This window comes from Mus caroli, chromosome 7 (assembly GCF_900094665.2).
Source record: "Mus caroli chromosome 7, CAROLI_EIJ_v1.1, whole genome shotgun sequence".
Taxonomy (NCBI): domain Eukaryota; kingdom Metazoa; phylum Chordata; class Mammalia; order Rodentia; family Muridae; genus Mus; species Mus caroli.
The window spans coordinates 71,557,718-71,581,326 of record NC_034576.1 but is presented as its reverse complement, the minus strand read 5'-3'; the positions used below and the strand labels follow the sequence as shown (position 1 = coordinate 71,581,326).

General features: G+C 39.2%; 1 pseudogene; it reads right to left on the bottom strand.

Annotated features, from left to right (window-relative positions):
• LOC110297960 overlaps positions 1–18,958 on the bottom strand; it is a 104,757-nt pseudogene extending 85,799 nt beyond the window's left edge.
• Between the last annotated feature and the right edge of the window lie 4,651 nt (positions 18,959–23,609).

The following is a 23,609-nucleotide window of genomic DNA, read 5'->3' as shown; positions in this document are numbered from 1 at the left end:
CTCTCTCTCTCTCTCTCTCTCTCTCTCTCTCTCTCTCTCCCTCTCTCCACATGCATGCATGTGCACAAGCATCCTCCCTATCTCTTTGTAAAATCCTGTTTGAGCTTTTCCTTTGATGCGATAGTTATTTTTAATTATGAATTTGATACATTGTAGAATCACCTGGGAAGATAGTCTCAGCAATGAATAATCTATATCAGGTTGCTTCATGTCTGTGGGGTATTTCTTGATTATGTTAAATGAGGTGAAGAGAATAATCCACTGTGGGTGGTACCATTCCCTAGGCAGTGACTCCTGTATTGCAGAAGAGTAGAGAAACTGAGTTTAACACAATCGTGCATGCATTCATTCTCTCTGCTTCTAACTATGGATGCAATTAGCTGTTTTAATGACTTTCCACTTTCAGTTTCCCCATAATGATGAACAACAACTTGGATTGAGAGCTAAATTGACCTTTTCCCCCTTAACTTTCTTTTGTCAGTATATTTTATCAAAGAAATGAGAAACAGATCTAAGACATTGGGGAAACTTTGCTTACTACAGACAATACAATTATTATTCTCCACTAAGAAGATATTTCAGTAATTATGTTGTTAATAGAGCCTTTTAAAAATGTACTCATTCAGCACAGTTAACTAAATTGCAAATCCTTAACAAAAACAGAATCTTTCTTCTTTGTCATCTGTTTTTCCTAAAGGCAGATGGCCAGTGTCCTCATCTGTATGTACTGTACCAACAGCACTGTGTGAAGAGAAAGGGTCCTACCAAATAACTGACTGACCAATGAGGAATGTAAGTTCCACCATCATGTTCAGTATAAATGCTCAAGCCTATCAAATTCTGGAGCAGAAAGTGAATGGTGCCTATAAGTGTTTGTGTTGATCAGTGTGGTGGGCCACCGAGCCAGACTCAAGTCACTTAGTGATATATTGATTTATTTATAAATGTGATATGTGTTTATCTCATGTATGAGTATGTTCTGTATGCATGTGTTATGTAAGTGTTAGTATATTCATTCCCTATTGCCCAGGTGGAGGTCATACTGTAACTTCAGGTGTTGATCCTTGTCTTCCACCTTGGTTGAAGCAAGGCCACCTACTTGTATGCTCCAGGCCCAAGAGCTTCTGAGATTCTTCTGTCTCCATCTCCTATATCATTGTAGAAGCTCTGTAATTACAGATGTGTGCTACTGCATCCGGTTTTATATGAGTTCTGGGAACTTGAACCCAAGTCTTCATACTTGCACACGAAGTGCTTTATCCACCAAGCCATCTTAGTGATATTTTAAAATGGGAGCAGCCATTGAGTATCTACCAATTTGAGACTGGATTTTGTAAGAGGCATTACTGGTTTTCTACAACAATTGGTTTACTCTATGACACTGTCACATGACTAAATTAAAACAGGGTTAATTATAGTAAGACAACATGAAGTGAATTATGATCTATAATGTAATTGCTAGGTAAAAGGGATAAATCCAAAAATGTGAGCCTGGGTGTAAAACAAAAATACAAAAACCAAACAAACAGAAAACATAAGATGGTCCAGTCAAGAATCTAAGGCCAATACAAATATTTCAGATACAAGTCAACTCCCAAGAAGGTAATAATAGGTCATATTGTACTGTAGAGATTGTATTGTAGAGGCTGTACAGGCAAACTATAGCAAGCAAAGAGTCAGTCTATCAAGAAGTATCTGAGTATTACGCTAGGAAGAGTTCCCAGAAATGTATGTGCTCACATATAAACGGATAGGGTTAATAGTAGCAGGAGTATAAGAAGAAAGTCCCACTCAAAAGAACAAACCCAACTTTGTTCTTGCAAATATTTTGCAGGCAAAAAAAAAAAAAAAATCAGAAAGAACAAGGCCAGAGTTCACAAAGTTAATGAATAATCATGAGTCTAAAAGCAAATTCTACTCCCATAATCCAGAAAAACATAGTTCCAAGTACACAGGTAGAACAGAACAGTAGCATCCATCCATCCAGTCATTGTCCTCAGGTAGTTGCTAGCAGAAGTCAGATTTGGCAGGGAGGTGCAAACTATTATGCTGTCTGACAAGTCTTATTCCAACTGGTCCAGTGCCTCTGAGTTAAGATAGTGAGAGAGAATCCCTTTATCAGCTGAAAGTGGTCAGTCCCAAGTTTCCTTGCTGCATTTAGTCCTTGACTGGGCTTTGGCCTAGAGAACATGATCTTGTCCAAGGCCACATCTGATAAGTTGCAGATGGCAACTAGCTCACTCCTTGCAGCTGAAAAGCAAATTCTTTCTTGAAGAAAGAGGTAAGCAACCCTGGTCCCTAACATGATAAAGAAACATATGATGTTCAGAAAAGCTATCTAGTCTGCAAGCAATGTTTTACCTTTCTATACACACAGATCATATCTAATGGCATAACATAGCCTGAAGTCACATACTAAAGTTACTTTAGACCAAGAAAGGGGCCAAGAGCTGAGCTTCATAGAGCAAAAGCAGGATGTTCGAGTAAAGAAGAGCCACTCAAATGGGTTACTCAGTTTTCCTTTACTATGACAAAGAATAGCAGTGGGACTGGGGAGATGGTTCAGGAGGGAGTGGCCTCAAGTCTTACTACACAAGCATTAGGATCTGAATTCAGAAATCCAGCACCCACATTAAAGCTCTATCTGTAATCTCAGTGTTTGATGGAAAGGGTTGAACCAGGCACATCTCAGGGGCTCCCTGGCCAGCCAGTCTAGTTCAAATACTAAGCTAGCTCCAGGTTTAGGGAGAGGCTCTGTCTTAAAAAAACAATGTGGAGCAATTTTAGGGCTGACATAACAGTGTCAACTATATAGCAAATATGGGCAAGGTCACCTAAACATGCATGTATACACATGCAAATCACACACACACACACACACACACACACACACACACATACATAGACAGACACATACACAGTGGGGGAAGATAAAAACAGAGAAAGAGGAGAACAGGAGGAGGAGAAGGAAGAAGAGGAGAAGGAAGAGGAAGAAGAGGAGGGGGAGGATAAGGAAGTACATGAAGGGAGATAAAAGAAGAGAATGAAGGAAGAGGAGGAAAAGAAAAGCAACTTTTTGGCTTATAGCTGTTTGGCTTTCTTGGTTTTGGCCTGTGGTGATACATCACACCCTGGCAGGGAGTTCATAACATGGCAATATTACCTCATGGCTTCCAGTAACCTAGAGAGAGGAGTAGGAGACCCTAGGCTCCCAATATCTTCTATTCCCTTCTATTTCTCCCTATCTCCTAAAGTTTCTATCACATGTCAGTAGCACCTCAAGCTGGGGATCGTGCCTTCAACTCATGGTCCTTTAGAGAACATCCAGGATGCTCTATAGCATCTATAGCAGATATGGAAGAAGCGTGATTTGTGACCTAGACGGTGGGGAAAAACAAGAGATGTTTTGAATAGATGTGAGCACAGTGTAACAACTGATCCTTATGGTCAACTGAGATAAGAACTGAGCCCAACTACGGGAGGCAGCAACAGGAAGTGACCTCAATAAAAGACATTTAAGTGGAGAGCGTAGCAAGCACAGCTGTAGAGAAGATGAGAGACCGGAAGTTGAAGACAGACCACAAGACAGCTGTCTGGAGGAATTCTCCCTCAACTTTCATCAGGGAAGAGTGAGTCAGTTAAATGAGGAAATGGGCTGAGAGAAGCGGATCAGGTTTTGTTGCCTTCAAGGTGTGTTTTGCTGGTGAAACTTTTGGTATTTCCTGTTCAGTGAATAGATACTGATTTTAGTTAACAAAAGCGGCTTGTGCGTGTGAGCACTGGGCTTAAGCCTCTGGAGAAAAGCTCAGGACTTGTGTCATGTATATTTAATAAGAACTATTAGAACCAGGTTTTATAACCACATCCAGGCTAGTCATGCAATCAGACACACTCTAGGGGTAACTGCACATTTAGCACACTATGTTTGGCCTCTTGGCTTCTCCATTCTGAGAATGACACTAGGAACCAGGGAACACTGTAACACTCCCTACTGTACAATTCCGATCAGATCTGAGTGATACCACATACTAGTTTAAGCACCACTTGGCACTGTGAATGTCTGGTAAATGAAAGTCAGAGGAGGATTACACCTGGTGGTATGGAAAATGAAAGAAAAAAAAAAAAACTCCCTTGATTAAAATTCAGCACCTTTAACCTTCCACTGAGCTGTTAAATACCAGCAGGTTTTAGCCCATTATGGAAATGAAGCCCCCTTCAAACAGAGTCATTTTAACTGGGTGTTAGAAAGAATATTATCCATTCAAGAAGCTGAGCATGGGTTGCCAGGAATAAAATATGAACAGTGGGATGACTTCAGAGGGCTCTGGGACACATGGAGATGACTGCAGATGTTGGTCAGTGAGGCAGTATAGAAGCTAGCAGGGGTGATAACATAACCCCAGAGGCTTTGCACATCTTTAATGAACAAAATGTATTATACCCAGGAGTCCCAAATCAGTTACTTATCTATCCACTTCTCAAGCTGACTCTTCCAAATATTTTCCTGTTGCAGAAATACCTGAATCTGTTAAAGCCTGCTTAGCACCTGTGAACAGCTCGGGGAGTGGGGACAGGGGGCACTGATTCAAGCCAATCTGAGAAGGAAAAACATTATCTATTTCTTTTCTCCTCTAAGCATGGTCCTTTATATAGTTCCATGTTCTAACCTTGAGAAAGAAAGATCATGTGCATTTCTCCCCCTCTTCCTCTCTGCACTCCATAAATCTAAGTATTAATATACACTATCCTTCCCAAGTCAGAAATGACAAAATCTGACACTTATGCCATCTCTCTATTCCTGATTCCTGCACCACCAGCACTTGCAAACACAGACCTCAGATTATTAGCCAATATTAGTACTCATATTCTTGGAAATTTTCTTGCCTAGGAAATTACAAAGTCTGTAATATCGTCCTTCCTTCCTATCCCTGCATAGGTCAACAAAAACCCCTACACAGACACACACATGCACATACACACAGACACACACTCACACACACACACAGACAGACAGACACATGCACTCTCACAAACACTTACACAAGCACTCATAAACAGATACACACACATATATGCACACATACACTCCCTCTTACACACATACCCACACATATACTCACACATAGAGACTTAAACCCATACACATACATTATACACATATACACCACACTCCCATACACACTCACACATACTCTCACACTCACACATTACACACACATATGTGCACACACTCTCACATATACTTACAAAAACTCATACACACATACATGCACACACACAGATACACGCTCATGCACACACTTATGCACACATACACACATGCAGACACCCATGCACACAGATACATACATACATACATACATACACATACATACATACATACATACACGCATATACACACACACTCCCACAGAGACAGACACAAACCCGCACATACATGCACACATACAGATACACACTAACACACATACTTGCACATACACACAGATATACACAAACTCAAATTCACACAAATACACACACATTAAACACACACACATATTGAGATGCTTCACTTTGACTTCAGTTTCTACCTTATGACCTTGACAGCATTTAATTTAAAACTAAATGCCACTCGATCACTTTCCTATGTGGTATCTTCCTTCCTACTGTTCCATAGTATCAGATTGAAGGTCCTCAGATGTGGCCTACAGAGTCCTGCATGTCAGACACCAGTAACTACAGCTGCACTACCTGCAGGAAGTTGCCCCTTGTCTCTGCCCTCACGTACTGTTCTCACCCCCACGCTATTGCCAGTGACTCACTTCCCCTTCCTCCTGCTTTCATCTCCTCTCTATGTAGGTCATCTTGATTGAAGCTTCCTCACCTCAGAGATACAATGACACTGAAACCCTGAACTTCTCCTAACATCACATCCACCAGAGTGTATCCCCATTTCACTCATGTCTGCCTCTCCCTTAGTGTATGGTGCCCATGCTTACTCCTTATACTTATCATTTAAGTTTCTATGTCAGCACTTGATACATTGTAGAAAATTAATAATAATAACAATAATAATAATAAATAATAGCAGGAGTTTAAGGCTTACAACATCCCTACAAAATATATACTCTTCTGCTTACTATTCTTACAAAAGGAGTTCCTAAGGACCTAATGATTAGTTTGGCATGGGGATATATGCATACAATCCTGGTAGGTAAGGAGATTTTCAGTTTGAGGCCAGTGAGGCTACATAGCAAGAACTGTATCAAAGCAAATAGAAAAGAAGTTAGTATTTTGCACATAGTCAAAACAACTATTAGAACTATCAAAGTTTGACTCCAGAAAACAAATATTAAAATGTTTCAAAGTAATTATAATAGGGTCGGTGTGGTTGGGAGAAATATTCATGCATATAATCCTAGAAATTGATTGGGGGAGGGAGGATTTTCAGTTTGAGGCCAGTCTGGGCTACATACTGAATTCTAGGTCAATATGGTCTACATGAGACCCTGTAAAAAAATCATCTATAAAAATAGGTCATATAAATGACAAAGCAAGAACTAAAATAAACTTCAGAGGCCCTCAAAAGATACTTCGCACCATACTTTCTGCCTTCAACAAGTCCTAATGTAATGTCTCTCCAAACCTGGGAAAGCTGGAGCACCACAGGCTTTCCTTATCCCTTTCTTGTGCTTGAGATCATAGCCTGCTGTTGTACTTAAGTCAAGGTTTCTGAGCATCAACTTCCTTGCTTTCCTGTTTGGGAAAGGTGGATTTAGATGATCAATTCTTATATAACTTGCTAATGAGTGTTTACTGTAGTAAGGGTCTAGAATGTCCCCAAAGGTCCATATTAATGCATAATGACCCCATTGGGAGGTGGTAGAGCTTCTAGGGGTGAAACCCTAGTGAGTCCTTGGTCATTGGAGATATTCCTGCAAAAGGGATTATGGGAACCTATCCTTTGGCTTTATCTGTCTTGTTCACCCACCCTGAGTTAACAGTTTTGATCTTCCAAATGCATCAGCCATGATGAGATGCTTCTCCAAAGGCTCCATATCAATTACCCATGAGTTAGAACCTCTAAAACTATGCCCCCAGATATATCTTTTCTCATTATAAGTTGGTTATATAAAGCATTTAGCTGCAGTTTGAATATGAAATGTTGTTTCTAGGGTCACATATTTGTTGCCTTCAGTTGATGATGCTGTTTGGGAAGGGAATCAGACCTTTATGACTTGATGGAATAAGGATGACTCTGAAAGTGAGTTATGAGGCTTTATAACCTGGTCTTTACTTCCTATTCTTTGTTGGCTTCCTGGATGCTGATGCAATGTGATCAGCCAGCTTCCTGATCTGCTGCTCTGTCTTCCTCATCTGTCTCCATGACTTCCCTACCATAGTGACCTATAGCCCACTGGAAACATCAGCCAAAATAAACCTTTGCCCTTCACATTGTTTGTGTGAGGACCTTTCTCAGAGACAAGGATATGAACACTAACACAATGTTGGACAGTGCATCCCCAAGTCTCCTTAGCATCTTAGATCTCAGATGACCACCAGCCTCAGAGGAGCAGGTAAATTTGAGCATATTTCACAGAAATCACTTTAATTCCCAAGGGCCTTGGAGCTCACATCATAAGGACATAGCTTCACTGTCTCTTTTGCTCTAAGCTTTATTTGTTAAACAATGAGACTTTGTGCTAGGGGTTGCAACTAAACTGAAAGGGAGCTGATGGTAAAAGGTGATATAGAAAAATCTCACGAGAACTTCTGAAATATCCTTAGCTAGTATCTTAAGGACCTTACACAGTGCTCCAAAAATACCAGCTGACATAATGGATCAAATGACCAAGTGTCCTACTTTCATTTCTGTTGCTGTGACAAATGCCCTGATAAAAATTAATGTAAATGACGGCAATGTGATTTATTCAGCATACAATTTCAGATTACAGTCCATTATTTCAAGAAAATCAAGACAAGAATTCAAAGTGTCACAGAGAAAACATGAGTACCTGAATCCTTGCCTGCTTGCTGCTTAGCTAATTTTCTTCCCTCTTATACAGCTCAGGGTCCAGCCTAGGGAACAGTGCCACCCTTAGTGGTCTAGGTCAATTAAGAAAATGATACCCTACAGACATACCCTCACGCCAACCTGATCTAGCTAATTCTTCATTAAGACTCTCTTTTCAGGTGATTATAGACTGTGTCAAGTTGAGAGTTTAATATAACCAACAACACATGGTTATCCTGTTTATTATTAACATTCATAAGTATAGATGATTCTCATCATTTGTACTAAAATTAAACTAGCAATAGAGTACTCCTCAATGAGGAATTATTGGAAGTTGATGGATGCTGGAGGCAGGTACTCATGTTCAAACAGTGTTGTAGCCATGCGAAAGTTTCCCAAGATTCAGGAAACACCATAAACATGTTCACACAAACAACTCTCATTAATCTCTGTGGATCATTAAAAAATATATACATGAAAGTAGGAAGAGGACTTATTGAAAGAATTTAGAGGAACTGGGAAGAAAATATGAAAAGGTAATATGAGTAACTGATGAAAATACATTATGTACAAAGATGAAATTATTAAAGAATAAATGCCTTTTAAATAATAAAGCAGAAAAAAAACTATATGACAGATTTACCACTAACGGGGGACTCTGGACTCCTGTATCAGCACTCCATGACCACCAGATGAATTGTTGAAAGGTTGCTAGCCTCAACAATCATCTGCAGATTACCTGTGTTCATAATCATATTCGTTGATGGTTCAGCTTTTGTCACACTAATCTCATTTCAATTCAATGAGCACTCACAGTTCTAGTCTCCTAAGTTCTTATAAAGTTTTGAGATTCTTTGTGCACTCTATCATCTTAACAACTGAAGCCAAATTAGGAGTTTCCACCCACTTTCCTCCTGAATTACTTCATATTTTAAAGTCAAATACTTCAGAATTCTAATATATAGGATTAGATAAAATGCAGAAACATCACAGATAACAATAATGTATTTCAGAGGGTAAAATGTTTAAGAATAGCTCAATTAAAAAAAATACACCAAGGAGCTGTAGAGAGAGCTTATTGTGTAAAATGCTTACTCTGCAATTGTAAGGACATAAATTCATATCCCCAGATCCAGATCAAAGCCTGTATCCATGGAGAAACTACCTCCAGCAGCCTCTATATCCTAACCACCCAAACAGTGACACCAACGGGAGACCAAGTATTCAAATACATGAGTTTGCGGGGGCCATTAAACCACCCAAAATGCATTAGAATTGATAAATATCTTCTTAGCAATTTAAACTTGGAATGTCTTCATAAGTGTGAAACATCATCAACTCTTCCACTGCTGACCCAGTGTCCACCTGGCCTGTCACTATAACAATAAAGAGGGACCTTGTGCTAATTCCAGCTCATCAACAGTCACTCATATTTATACCAATACCAATGTGATTTTTCCTGCACAGGATGTATCTTATCCAGTGGAACTTTCTGTTGTAAATATTTTAGCAACCAATTGGCCAATTTTAATTTTAATACCGGATATGCACAGTGATACATCACAGAGTACATATATGTCAATCACCAGACATCATGCAATATAAGGACTCCTGTATTAAAACATAAATCAGAAGTTTTTTTTTTTTTGGAAGAAGTATGTTTTGAATACCTGGAAACCTTAAACTCAAGAACAAAAATTACAAAATTCAGATGGCTTCATCAACCAGCAAAACTGGATAGCTGCCCATATTAAAGACAATATATTATATAAAGGAAATGGGAAAAACAATAGAAATACATCTCTTTTTCTCTATATATCCTTGAAAACATGAAACTCTTAGCATCTATGTAAAGATTTCTTCAAATGCTTGATTAATAATAATATGCTATTCCCAGGAGCTTCATAAAGATAAAGAAAAGTCATGGACTCGAAAGAATGTAAGTCAGTACTTTAAAAGAAGGTTTATAATGTTTTAAAAATTTCAAGTAAAAACCTCAGGAATGTAGAGAAGGCCCTGTGGGTAAAGTGATGGCACACAAGCATGATGATCTGAGTATGGACCCCAGTACTCATACAGAAGCAGGTGGATCAGTGTATGCCTCGTCCTCAGCACTAGGGTGGGAGACAAACAAATGCGTGCTGGGGAACCGCTGACTTGAAAGGACAAGTTCCAAGTTCTATGAGAAACAGTCTCAAACAGTGATGTGGAGGACTACAAAGTCTGTGATGGCGTTTCTGAGACTTCCATTGTCAATGCAATTAATCTGAGTCTCTTCACCTTAGCCTCAAGCAGATTCTTCAGACAAGGGCAAAAAGTAGCCACATTCTTCACCAAAATACCACAAAAGCAGTCTTTCTGCCACAAAGTGTAATTCCTCTCCCCTGAAACCCCTTGGACCAGGTCAGCACAGTTCAAATCACTCTCTACAACAATGTCTTCCATATTCCTAATAGGATGGCCCACTAAACCCCCATTTAAACCATTCCACTGCTTTACAAATCCAAAAACCTAAAATCCACATTATTCCAAACAAAAGCATGGTCAGGCCTATCACAGAAATACCCCACTCCAGGTACCAATTTCTTTCTTAGGGTTTTACCTCTATCAACAGATAATATGACCAAGGCAACTTTTATAAGGACAACATTTAATTGGGGAGGCTTACAGGTTCAGAGATTCAGTCCATAATCATCAAGGCAGGCATGGTTCACAAGGAGCTGAGAGTTCTACATTTTCACCTAAAGGCTGCTAGCAGAATATTTGCTTTCAGGCAGCTAGGATGAGGGTCTTATAGCCCACACCCACAGTGACACACCTACTCCAATAGGGTCACACCTTCTAATCGTGCCACTCCCTGGGCTGAACATATACAAACTATCACATTGTTCCAACCTACCATGAGGACATTAGCTCAGCTTTGCTTATTGTGAATTTGCTCATAATCTAGAGTCTCAAAACAACTGAGTTATCCCTCAGCAATAAAATGGATAAAGAAAATGTGGCACATTTACACAATGGAATATTAATCAGCTGTTAAAAACAATGACACCATTAATTTTGTAAGAAAATGAATATAACTAGAAAAAAACATGCTGAGTGATGTCACCCAGAACCAGAAAGAAAAATATGTTAAGTATTCACTTAAAATTTGATATTAACCATTAACTAAATAGTAACCAATCTACAATCTATAGACAGAAAGACATCAAGTAAAGAGAAGGGGTAGGGATGGAACAAGATGCAGGGATCTCTCTGTAAAGGAAAATGAGAATAAAATAGGTGAGCTGGGGATCAAGTAGAAATGGGAGCAGCAGGCACCAGTTCGTGAGGGGTGGAGGGACAGAGTGCACAAAAAGACTGCTAAAATTAAGAGGGTACTATGGGATGGTGTAGAAACCTCATAGACAGGAAACTTCCTGGAATCTATGAAGCTGATCCTAATGAGGACTTCTATAGTAATGAGGAATTCAGTTGACTTCCGTGGAAATCCCCGAAAAATTCAGGGTGATGCTAAGACAAATGGTTGTTCTCTGCAAACTGACAGCTTGCCCCTATTGCTGAGGACAACGTCCACACAATTCATTGAACATGGGGAAGTCAAGCTGGTGCCAACATAGAACCTTCACCCCTACGTACTCTACAAGCTACCAAAACGAAAATATGGACACCAACCCAGCCACAAAACCTTTGACCTACAATCTGTCATGCCTGCAACATATGGTAAGGGAATATGTTATATAGGCTACAGAATGTGTGGGAGTAGCCAACCAATGTCTAATTTGACTTAAGGCTCACTCCATGAGCGTGGACTAAAGCAAACCTAACACTGTGTAGGTAGCCATGAACCAGAGACTACATAGCCCCACCCCCCACTTCAGATAAAACCTAACATGACTGACCTAAAAACAAAGTCAGTAAAATGATTCCTAGTGATAGTCTGCTATATTTATACTTTAAATCAGTGCCTTATCCAGTCTGTGTCATTGAGGCTTTCTTCAACAGCTGATGGAAACAGATGCAAATGTCCCACAGCCAGACTTTATGTGGAGAGAGAATCTAAATTGTAGGTCTCCATCAAATTCTTCTCCTCAAAACTCAGGAAATCCTATGAGAGAGGAGGCAGCAGATTGTAAGCATCAGAAGGATTGGAGGACACCAGGAGAGCATGGCCTTCTGTATCAAGGAAAGTTGTATTCTATCTCACAGACACTGAAGCTGCACGCACAGACCCTTCGTGACTCTGTACCAGGTCCACTGTGTGTGTGTGTGTGTGTGTGTGTGTGTGTGTGTGTGTGTGTGTGTGTGTGGCGCGCGCACACCCGCGCACATCTGTGTGTGTTAGGTTAGCATTTTTGTGGGGCTCTTGATTACGAGATCAAGTGTGTCTCTGATGATTTTGCCTGATCTTGGACTCTCCCCCCTGTTGGGTTGCCTTATCCAACTTCAATATAAAAGTTTTTGTTTCATCCTATTACATTTCATTTTGTCATTTGATGTTCTCTCTTAAGACCCTGTTCTTTTCTAATGAGAGACAGAAAGTGGATTTGGAGGGGAGAGGAGGGGAGAAGGGGAGAAACTGGAGGAATAGAGGGAGGGAAAATTACAGTTGGGATATATTAGATGAGAAAAGAATCGATTTTCAATAAAAGAAAATGATAACAAAATACAAAGTGTAACTTGAAAAAAAGATAGCCAAGCTAACCATAGACGTATGTTCAATTTTGATAACTTTATACATTATACTGTGGAAAGTTTCTTCTTAGCTATCTCATGCATCTATACAATCTGGGTTTTTTTTTTCTATTTTAAAGATGTACAAAGTGTACTTTGGTAATTTCATCTTCCACATCACTCTGCCTTAGCCTCATCTCACTCTTCGTGAATTGTTCTCTCCAAAAAATTCCTCACCTTTTTTTCAATGCCTTGTACTGTGTGTGTGGAACCAATTGAATGTAGTTAGGGTTGCTAAGCTAATCTCAGTCGGATGTATAGAAGTTTGGGCAAGTGAGGAATGGCTATCTTACCAAGGAATATGACTCTATTCTAACCCACAACCTATTAACTGCTAATGACTCCTTGGAGACAAGTGGACCCTCTAGAGCATCTCCTCGATCTGTGATAGACTGCTAAAGGACCAATTTTGTGAGGGACTAGTGCAGGTAACCACAGCGTGTTTCAGTTCATGACTGCAACAATCATGAGAGCACTTTATGACACTCCCATTCACCTCAAGTTATTACGGTCTTTCTGACCCTGGTTCTGCAAGGTTCACCGGGCCTTAGAGGGGATGATATAGGTTTCCTGTTTATGGTACTAAATGATCACTTAGCGTGTTTACCAGTTATAAATAAATGTTTGTTGTTAACAAACACCCACTATCAAAAGAAGATGTTTTGACAAAGACTGAGGATAGAAGTAATCTGTGAATAGGAAATAAATATTCACAAAACATTTTGGGGGGAAATGTACTTTACCAAAAGCAAGCAATAACAATGACTTATGAGCTCTTAATCATGGGCTTTGAATAGGTTTACACTAAAAAGCCATGAATTTCCTCCTATGAAATGGCCTAAGTGGGACGGAAGAAGTAGTTGGCTGTCCCTAAATAGTGGGAAAGCAGCAAGATGTTAGTGTCCCTAATAACTTGATTGTCCCAGGGGGCCTGTCCTGTTTGGCAGGTCAGTAGTTTAGAATGCAGGAAGCATATCTGGGTTGGCCCTTTAACTTTTTATCCCCTGGTTACCTGAGTATCACCTTGTACTGTGAACACTCGCCAAGAGAAGAGACATTTTCATTCAGTTCCAGCCTGATTCCCCTGCGTTCCATAGATAAACCGTAGTGTGTCTTCAGTAAGAAGTCTTCCTATCTAGTTCTGTATGATACCCAAAAGCAACAGAGGTGCTTCTTATACAGTGCTTTGTTTTCCGTTTGAAACCTATGGCTTCTAGGCGCAGTGTTACACATGCACACAGAGTTCCTTCATTCCAGCTTTCTGAGGGTTTTTTTTTTTTAAGTATTAATCATTTTCGACAGTTTTAAAGCAAGTGCATTTTCATTTTTTTCATGTACCATTTTGGCTAGCCCTCCCTCCATCTCTCCTTCATCCTTTCCCCAGTTGCTTTTTAACCACCAGTACTTCTGACCCCACTTTCAGAGCCCATACACTTTACTCCCTATCTTCCTTAAGGCTTCCACTACCTCTCCAGCTCCCTAACAACTATTATTAAATGTGTCCAATATCCTAAATTTCTACGGAAATTTAAATTAAAAACACTTTTGAGATTCTATCTCATCTCATTTCAGAATGGCTGTGATCAAGAAAACAAATGGCAACGAATGCTGGCGAGGCTGTGGAGAAAGATAAACTGGTCCAAGCACTATGGAAATCAGTGTGGGGCTTTCTCAGAACACTAAAGCTAGAATAGCCACATCACCTAGGTAAAGCACTCCTGATAGACTGCATCCTAAGACAAAGGTCCCCGTACATCCCTGCCCATTGCTGATTTAGTCAAAATAGCTAGGAAATGGAATCAGCCTAGCTATCCATCAGTGGCTGAATGGACTTTGAAAACGTGGTACATGTGTACAACAGGATTCTACCCCACTAAACAGAAAAGAGAAATTATGAAATTTGCATTAAAATGAATGGAATTGGAAAATATTATACTGAGCAAGGGAGGCCAGGCCCAGAAAGACAAACACCATATGTTTGTTCTCATGTGTAGATGCTAGCTTTGAATTTTTAGATTTATGTGTTTGAGTAAGAGTGTGAGTCTGTAAAGGCCAGGAAGCAAGAAAGGAACAGATGTACTTTCAAAGAGCATATTCCCTTGGCTACCCTCTTCTTCCTGACCTCCCCCTCCCCCCCCCCTTCGCTTCGTGTTTCCTCTCAACCTTGCTCTCTTCTGCGAGAATCCACACAACTGTTCTCTACAGTGCTATTTTAAATTGCAACGTGTGCTGTGTGTCTTCTAATTACACCACATCCTCACCGACACTTGGCGTACCTAGTTGTGATGGGTACTCCTTCTATTCTATGTTTGATATTAGCTTGCATTTTAACTTGTATCTTCTAAGAATTGGTGGTGTGGAGAAGCCTTAGAGCTGTTTACTTTCCTTCCTATATCTGCTTTGGTGAAGAATCTGCCTGAATGTTTAATTCTTTTAATGTTTTTTTGGTTTTCATATTGGATTTTGAAGATTCTTTAGCTATTCTGGATGCTAGTCTTTTATGATATTTGTTCTTTTTAAATATCTTCCTCAGTCTGTGACTCATCTTCTCACCATCTTAGCAGTGACACTTAAAGATAAGAACCTTATCATTGTTGTTGTTGTTGTTGTTATTGTTGTTGTTGTTTTAATGATGTCCAATATATCTTTTTTTTCCGGATCATGTATTTGTGATCTTTTAAAAGAAAATGATGTCTAATTCAAAGCCTGCAAATATTCACCCTTTTATTTTAGAAATGTTATTGTTGTTTTCACTTTATATGTGATGGTGATATTCAGTTTGAGGTCATGATGGTTAAACTCCATTGTTAGTTCGACTAGATTGGGAATCATCTAGAATACACACCTTAGTGTTTCACAAACGTTTAATTCAGCAGGGAAGACCTACTCTGAAGATGGTGGGTAATACAGCAAGAAGAGGAAGCTATCTACGCTCCAACATTCATCTCTCTCTGCTTCCTAATTTTGGATACACTATGAACACACTTCCTCATCCTTCCCCACCATGATAGACAGTATCACCCCAAATCCTGAGCCAAATGAACCCATCTTTCTATGCTGATTGTTATTTACTTTGCACAGCAATGGGAAAACAAACAATACATCAGTATTCTGTATTTTTCTGCTAATGTGAAAGAAGTGCCTTGGAAGTCTCCATGTTCATTAGTTTGGTGCTTGTTTTTAGAAATGCAATTATTATTTGGGTAATGAATTATTATTTCATATCCATTAACTGTATACCCTCACTAAGTTCATTTATTACTGTGAATAGGTTTTTTTGTTTTGTTTTGTTTTGCTTTGTTTTGCTTTGCTTTGCTTTGCTTTGTTTTGCTTTGCTTTGTTTTGTTTTGTTTTGTTTTGTTTTGTTTTGTTTTGTTTTGTTTTGTTTTGTTGAGATTCCATGGTTTCACATAGACAGTTGTTTGGCTTACATATTAAACATCCCCAGCTAGTAACACTCTTTGGGAATGTTCTTGAAGCTTTAGGAGGCAGGGCCTAATTGAAGGAAGTAGGTCACTAGGCACCAAGAAGTCTCAACAGAGGAAAATCAAATGGCTGAGAAGTGCTTAATGAAACGTTCAACATTCTTAGCCATCAGGGAAATGCAAATCAAAACAACTTTGAGGTTTCTTTTTAAACCAGCCAGGATGGCAAGATCAACAATGCAAGTGGCAGACAGCACATGGTGAGAAAGATGTGGAACAAGGAGAATGCACCTTTGTCGCCGGAGGAGTCTCAAATGTGTACTGCCACTCTTGAAATCCGTGCAGTGGTTCCTCAGGAATCTGGGAATAGATCTACCTCAAGATGTAGCTGTACCACTCTTGACCATGTACCCCAAGGACTCTACATCCTACTGCAAAGACATTGGCTCAAACATATTCACTGCTGCTTTGTTTATAATAGCTGGAAATTAGAAACAACCTACATATCCACCAATGGACAAGTAATAAAGAAAATATTTAGCTGTTGAGTCTTCAATAATCAGGATACAATCCATATAACCACAGAGGTTAGGTATAGGGTAAGAGACTGGGGACGGGGGTATGGAGGTATTGGATCTCCCTCAGAAGGGAAATAAAAATAGGTATTTACAGATGGTGGGGGTAAGTGGACTGGAATAGGAGGATCTAATGTAAGCTTTTGCCTGACTGTTAGACAAGAGCTTTGATGCAATAAGGAATGAAAATTTCTTGACAGCAATATTTCCATCCTGCTTTCACCTTAGTGTGGGGGCACTTAGCCTCTCACCTTTAATATTATGTTCATTGGAAGTTTTCATAAGAAGCCTTTGACAAATTAAGGAGCTTCTTGTCTTTTTCTCGTATGACCAAAAATAGAGCTGGATTTTCTTCAAACATGTTCTTACATGTATTTACTGAGGTAAGATTTTCTGTTGTTGTTGTTTGTTGTTGTTGTTGTTGCTTATGTAAGAAACCCATAAATTGATACTGAGCTCCTGAGATCAACATCACTTTATCATGTGTACTGTAGTCTTTGTGAATTATTGTATTTTTAAAAAAAGTTTGCTTATTATTTCCCCATGCATTTCAATGATATATAGTAGGTTTTCTTTTGTGGTGATATATATGTTTGATTTGGGTAGAAGTCTTAGTCTCAGAAATTCACTGCCCCTTTAATTTTCTTATATAGTGTTACTATAATAGATCTTTTTCTTAAGTACTTAATTGCATTTGTTGAGCCACCTGAGAGTTTTTCTGTTTAAAATTGCAAGTTACATCTATTTATCAAGCAGATATAGAACTATTCTGGAGTGACAAGTATTAGTTTAGAATTTTCAAAAACATTCATCTGAAGGCAGAACATTGAGCATGGTGATGAAAGTTCATAGTGTTGTGTTGTACAATTGAAATATGCTAAGAGGACTACTCTAAATGTTCTCGCCACGCACAGGAGACAACATGGAAGGTGATGGATGTCTCTATTAGTTTATTGTAGTAACTATCCCAACATCTAGCTATATAAAATGATAGAAGATAGATATATAATAGATAGATAATAGATAGATAGATAGATAGATAGATAATAGATAGATAATAGATAGATAGATAGATAGATAGATAGATAGATAGATAGATAGATAGATAGATGAGAGAGATGATTTATAGATGATAGATGGAAAATATATAGTAGATAGATAATATAGATAGATGATAGGTATTAGAGACTGATGATGATATATAAGATAGATAGTAGATAAGTAGTAAATAGATGATTGATAGATAAATAGATGATAGATGAAAGATAGATGGTAGATAGATAATAAACATAGATGATAGATTAATAGATGATTGATATATAGATGATAAAAAGATAGTAAATTAGTAGATAGACAGATAATATACATAGATGATTGATAGATAAATAGATGATAGATGAAAGATAGATGGTAGATAGATAATAAACATAGATGATAGACTAATAGATGATTGATATATAGATGATAAAAAGATAGTAAATTAGTAGATAGACAGATAATATACATAGATGATTGATAGATATATAGATGGTAGATGATAAAGGATAGATAGATGATTGATAGATAGATAGATAGATAGATAGATAGATAGATAGATAGATAGATAGATAGACAGATAGATAGATAGAAAGATAGATACTCACCCACTCACTGGACATGTTTGTCAATGAGTAATTATTTTTTTTAATTTCCTGTATCTGAAAACATGCCTTCAGTTTGAAGAATAGTTTTACTAAATAGAATTCTAACTTAACAGTTTTTTCTATCAGGAGCTGCAAAAAAATTCTCTCAGTGCCTTCTCACTTGCATGGTTTGAGTCTAATATCTGCCTCATCCATGTTCCTTGTACACAACACGAATCTGGTTTCTCTTGACAGCATTCAGATGTTTTTCTTCTCCTCACTGGTTGTGAACTAGCTGGTACGTGTATATCTTGTTTTGTTCATTTCTTATGGTTAGAATCACTTGCTATTTAATAGTTTTACTATCAAATTTAGAGTATATTTGGTATCCTCATCTTCTGTCCCCTCACCACACACCACCATGTCATATCCCATTACATATCTTTAGGCACATTAAAGTGGTTCTGCTCTTACCTTTTCCTTCTTTTCCTTGCAGCCTCTCAATGTTTCCTCACAGGTGGCTTCCACTGCTCTGTTCTCAAGTTCACTGTTCCTTCCTTCTATACGTTTTTGGATCATTGGGTCATTACTCGTCTCTGTATGCATTTCAGGATTTGTCTATGTTCTTGATTTGGGGTATATATACATATAAATATTTGTATATTTATGTATATACATATACAGAATATGTACATATGTAGAAATATATGTATACATATATTTCTGTATCTACTTATTTTAAACACATGGAAAAGGTGTTTTAGTATTTTGAGATGATTTTAAGGTGCATCAGGTCTGAGTATCATTTGATTGGTTAATTGTTTACCATGCAGTTCTCTTTCATATTAATTTGAATATCTAATGATATTTTTATGAAATTTTTCTTTTGCTGAGAAATAGATGTTTATTTTCATAAATATTCTTAGGTTTTGTTTTGTGTATTATTACTTAGAAATTATTTTATCCTTCCAGTTTTATGTTTATGATATAGTACATGGCCCTGCACATTGCTCAGTCTAGGGTGAATTAAAGTTCACTGATGACTCCAGAGATTCCTAGGTTTTCTTTTGATTTGTGGGTTTTTGCAGTGTGAATAATGGAGACAGCCAACATCTTAAGCCCTTAGTACACACAAGCACTACCACTTCATCCTTTCAAATATCCTTCCTTGCCCAGAAAATCCCCTCACAAACTGATGCTGATTTCTAATTTCTAAATACAAGCACAGCCTAGTTGATCTTGTGCATCTCTGCTACTCAATCTGACCGTCAAGGAGACAGTCGGCTTTTCTCAAGATTCCCCTTCCTGCTGCCACAGCTGAGTTACTCTTACGCACTAGTGTGGGAATGTCATGCAGGTTTTCTGCATGTTCTGTTCCCTGTACCTCAGTGGCAACTGCCCTTCATTGTATGATGCACATTGTCTTCAGAAGAGTTTTCCAAATATGTCACAGGTTTTGCTTTTCATCTTTGAAGAAGGTAAGATCCTCTTGTTACTCCATCTTGGGTCGAAGCTGAGATTCCCTCCCCCCCCCCTTTTTAATCTATTTAATTCATGTCCAAACAGGATTACCTGAGTTCAAATCCCTAGAACCAACATATAAAAACTGGGTAGTGGCACACAAGTGACTGTAATCCTAGTTCTAGAGATGCAGGACAGGGGGATCTTTGAAGTTTGCAAGTCAGACAGTCTAGTGGATCAGTGGCCTCTCGAGCTTGACTGCACAGAAAAATGTTCTGTTGTATAAAGTCTGAGATTTGAAATCCTATTGAGGACTGCCTTAGTTAGGCTTTTACTGCTGTGAACAGACACCATGACCAAGGCAGATCTCATAAAGGACAACATTTAATTGGGGCTGGCTTACAGGTTCAGAGGTTCAGTCCAGTATCATCAAGGTGAGAACATGGCAGCATCCAGGCAGGCATGGTGGAACAAGAGAAGCTGAGAGTTCTACATCTTCCTATGAAAGCAGCTAGGACAAAGTTATTAAAATCCACACCCACAAGACCACACCTACTCTAACAAGGCCACACCTCCCAACAATGCCACTTCCTGAGCCAAGGATATATAAACTATCACAAGGACCCTTTTGAAATCATTGTACCCCAGCTTAATAGCTCATGTAAACAGACACAGACACACACACACACTCCCCCCTTCACACTGAAGGCCCCTCACACTGGATGGTTTTATACCCTAGAAGTCATTTTCTGTCTTCTTTGGTTTCTGTGGCTTATGACTAGTTAATCTGTTCAAACTATATCACTGCATCCCATCTTGTATCTATGAGAAAAACAAGACCCTGGAAGTTTAACGCTCAGCACTCCAAGGCTGGGAGCTCCGTAGACCACCCAGGCTACTGCTGCCTCCACCTGTGGGTTTTCTTCTGAGCTACTCTCTATCCACTACTTCTATTGCCTCCTAAATGAAAGCTGCTACAAAATGGCAAGTGCACCCAACCATTAGGTTGTAAACAGGAGACTGCTTTCCTCTTTAACAAGCAGTAACTGGAGATGAAAACCCTTTTGTCTGTTTGTATAAAGACCTAAGATTGCACGTTAATGAGCAATAAAATGCCACTGTTTTAGCTTACTGTAAACTAGCTGTGCAGTAAATATGGAATTCAATTTATATCAGCAAAACTGTATTAGCAGCTAAGAGCCTGGAGGACCTAGGAGACAGCTAGAAGGGTAAGTGTTGAGTGTGAGCATGTGTCCAGTATTACCCAGGAGCGCCACTCCTACCAGATTTGTCACTGTCTGAAAAACTAGAAAACTTACAAGTCATTAGGGAAATTTATCTGGTTGTTTTTAAAGTGGACAGTGTCTATGACTACAGGGCAGATTTTTAGTGATGCAGGGGACTTCATGATATCTGGGGACAAATGAGCTTCTTTTGGACCTCACAACATCAACACCTCTAAAACCTCACAATGTGAACAGCAAGGTCTCTTCGATCAGTCAGAGCTGCAGTGTTTGGATGTGTTGTTAACTGTTCATACATTTTGCTTAATAGATCCTCATGAGGTCCGGTAAAGGATGGGGGGAGCAGAATTCTACTTACAGTGAAGTTAGACTAAATTTCTGTCAATAAATCCTGTTTTCCTATGGACCAGTTACAGACAATGCAAATTTTACTGTATAAAGGTGAGTGAGGTGTTTTAGGCACAGTCACCTGCTTTTGTATCACTTGATGACAAATGCAATTATGCTCATTGTCATGTTTAGAACGTACCCTGCAGGGAAGTCACATGATGCCACACAGGTCGACAAATATCTCAGATTCATTGTGCATTTAATTCTGAGCCAGTCTCTGGTCATTGCAGGTCCAAGAGCCTCTACTGTTGCCATATTTAGTTTACCACACAACTAGTTACACAACCCCATGTAGAGTCAGGACCATGGTTTTAAAAGCTGTTGCAGATATAGTCTTACTATCAGGCATGTTGTGTGATTTGACACAATCATGAGGGTATGATGGCAAGACCATGCTTGGTATGTGTGCCTCTGTGTATGCATGGGGCAATAAACTTACCTGTGTGGAAACATACAGAGGCCAGATCTTGTCATCTGAATGCCTTCTATAGTCACTTCTCTACCTTCTTACCTGAGACAAGGTCCCTCAGAGAGCCTGAGTTCACCCATGTGCTCAGATTGCCTGTCTACCCCCACACTGGCATCAATTATAGCCATGCCTTGATTTGCACATGGGTTCTAGTGATCCAAATTTATGTTCTCCTGCCTGGACACTAAGCACTTTCCCAACTAAGCCAATGACCAAATTGAAATAGAATGATTAGCCAAAGAATCTCAGGTGTTAATCTCCAGTGAATGTCCACAAATGCCTTCCAGTCAAGGAGCTAAACCTGAATCACTGGGGTTATATTGGGGTTGCTCTTAAACACTTTATATCCAGATGCTGAGTTCTGCACCTCAAGACCAGGTTGCAGTCTGGACGTGGGCATTGTATTGACCAATGCGTGACAATGAAAGTTCCCCCCAAATCTCTGACTGAGTAATAAAAAGCTAAGCTTGTGACTGGGCAGGGGAGATAGAAAGGTAGAACTTTGGAGGGAGTGGGGGGGGGATATCAGGAGTAACTACAAGGAGAAAGAAAGGGGAGAAAAAAGGAGGAGGTCACCATGAAGCATGATAGACCATGGGGTCAGACTACTATGAGCATGTAGCCAAGAGAAGCTAGCCCTGAGAACATACATGGAACAGAGCAAGACTCAGATGACAAGTAAGGGGACATTTGTCTGCTTATTAATAGCCTACTCAAGTTAGAATAGCTCAGAAAGTATTTAATATAAAATGTGATGTGATAGCATCTTAAGCAGGTAAGGACATATTGTATTAAAGTGTTTGAACATCACACTCCCTCATTTGAAAGTGAAAATGGAACATTAAAAAAAAAATTCCAATTCTGCTACATTTTCTTTGCCCCCTTTGCTCAATGTCCCACCTGCTGCTACTGCAGCCGCCACCACCACCGATGACAATGATGATGGTGACAGTGATGATGATTGATGGTGGTGGTGGTGGTGATGATGATGTCAGCTTTGACCTTCATGCCATAGTAACCATAGAGGAACACCACCCAGAGACCAAGACCATCTACAGATCAGTAAGGAATTCATGTTTGCTAATTTACCTATTTCATCTCCGGGAATATTTTATATGTTGTTCATTGTCTGAAAACAAGGTGACTTTCAAATAATAAAACATAATAACTAACAACAGAAGAGACTCTTGTTGCATAAAGATCCAAAAAGAAGAGTTAAAAGGGAAAAAAAAGGCCAGTGTATAGCAGGACTCTTACTCAGGGAATGAGGTCTTCCTCTGGCCACTCCAAACTTGCAGCAGAGCATATCCAGGCATCTAGACCACTCCTTGCCTTGTCCTAAGCATTAGGAATTCTGAAATGGTTCTTCCTACTTCACAGGGGGTTTATCACAGAAAACTAATTGTTGATCTTCAGATGCCTGCAGGCCAGCAATCTGTGCTACAAGTTTATCCCTCCTAGAGAAAAGAAAAAAATCAGAAAAGGAGAGAGAGGCAGAAAGAGACAAGGAGATGGACGCCACATGAGCATCTGTAACAAGCTAATTGGACCCTTGTGGGCCTCCTAGCAGACACAAAATTAAAACAAACAGAGCTTCGTCTTGCTCACTTTCAGGACAGTTGCCATGCTGGGCCTATCAGCAGTTCCCCTGCCTCCCCCCCTTGACCTTCATTTTTAAAGGACCTAATTTATG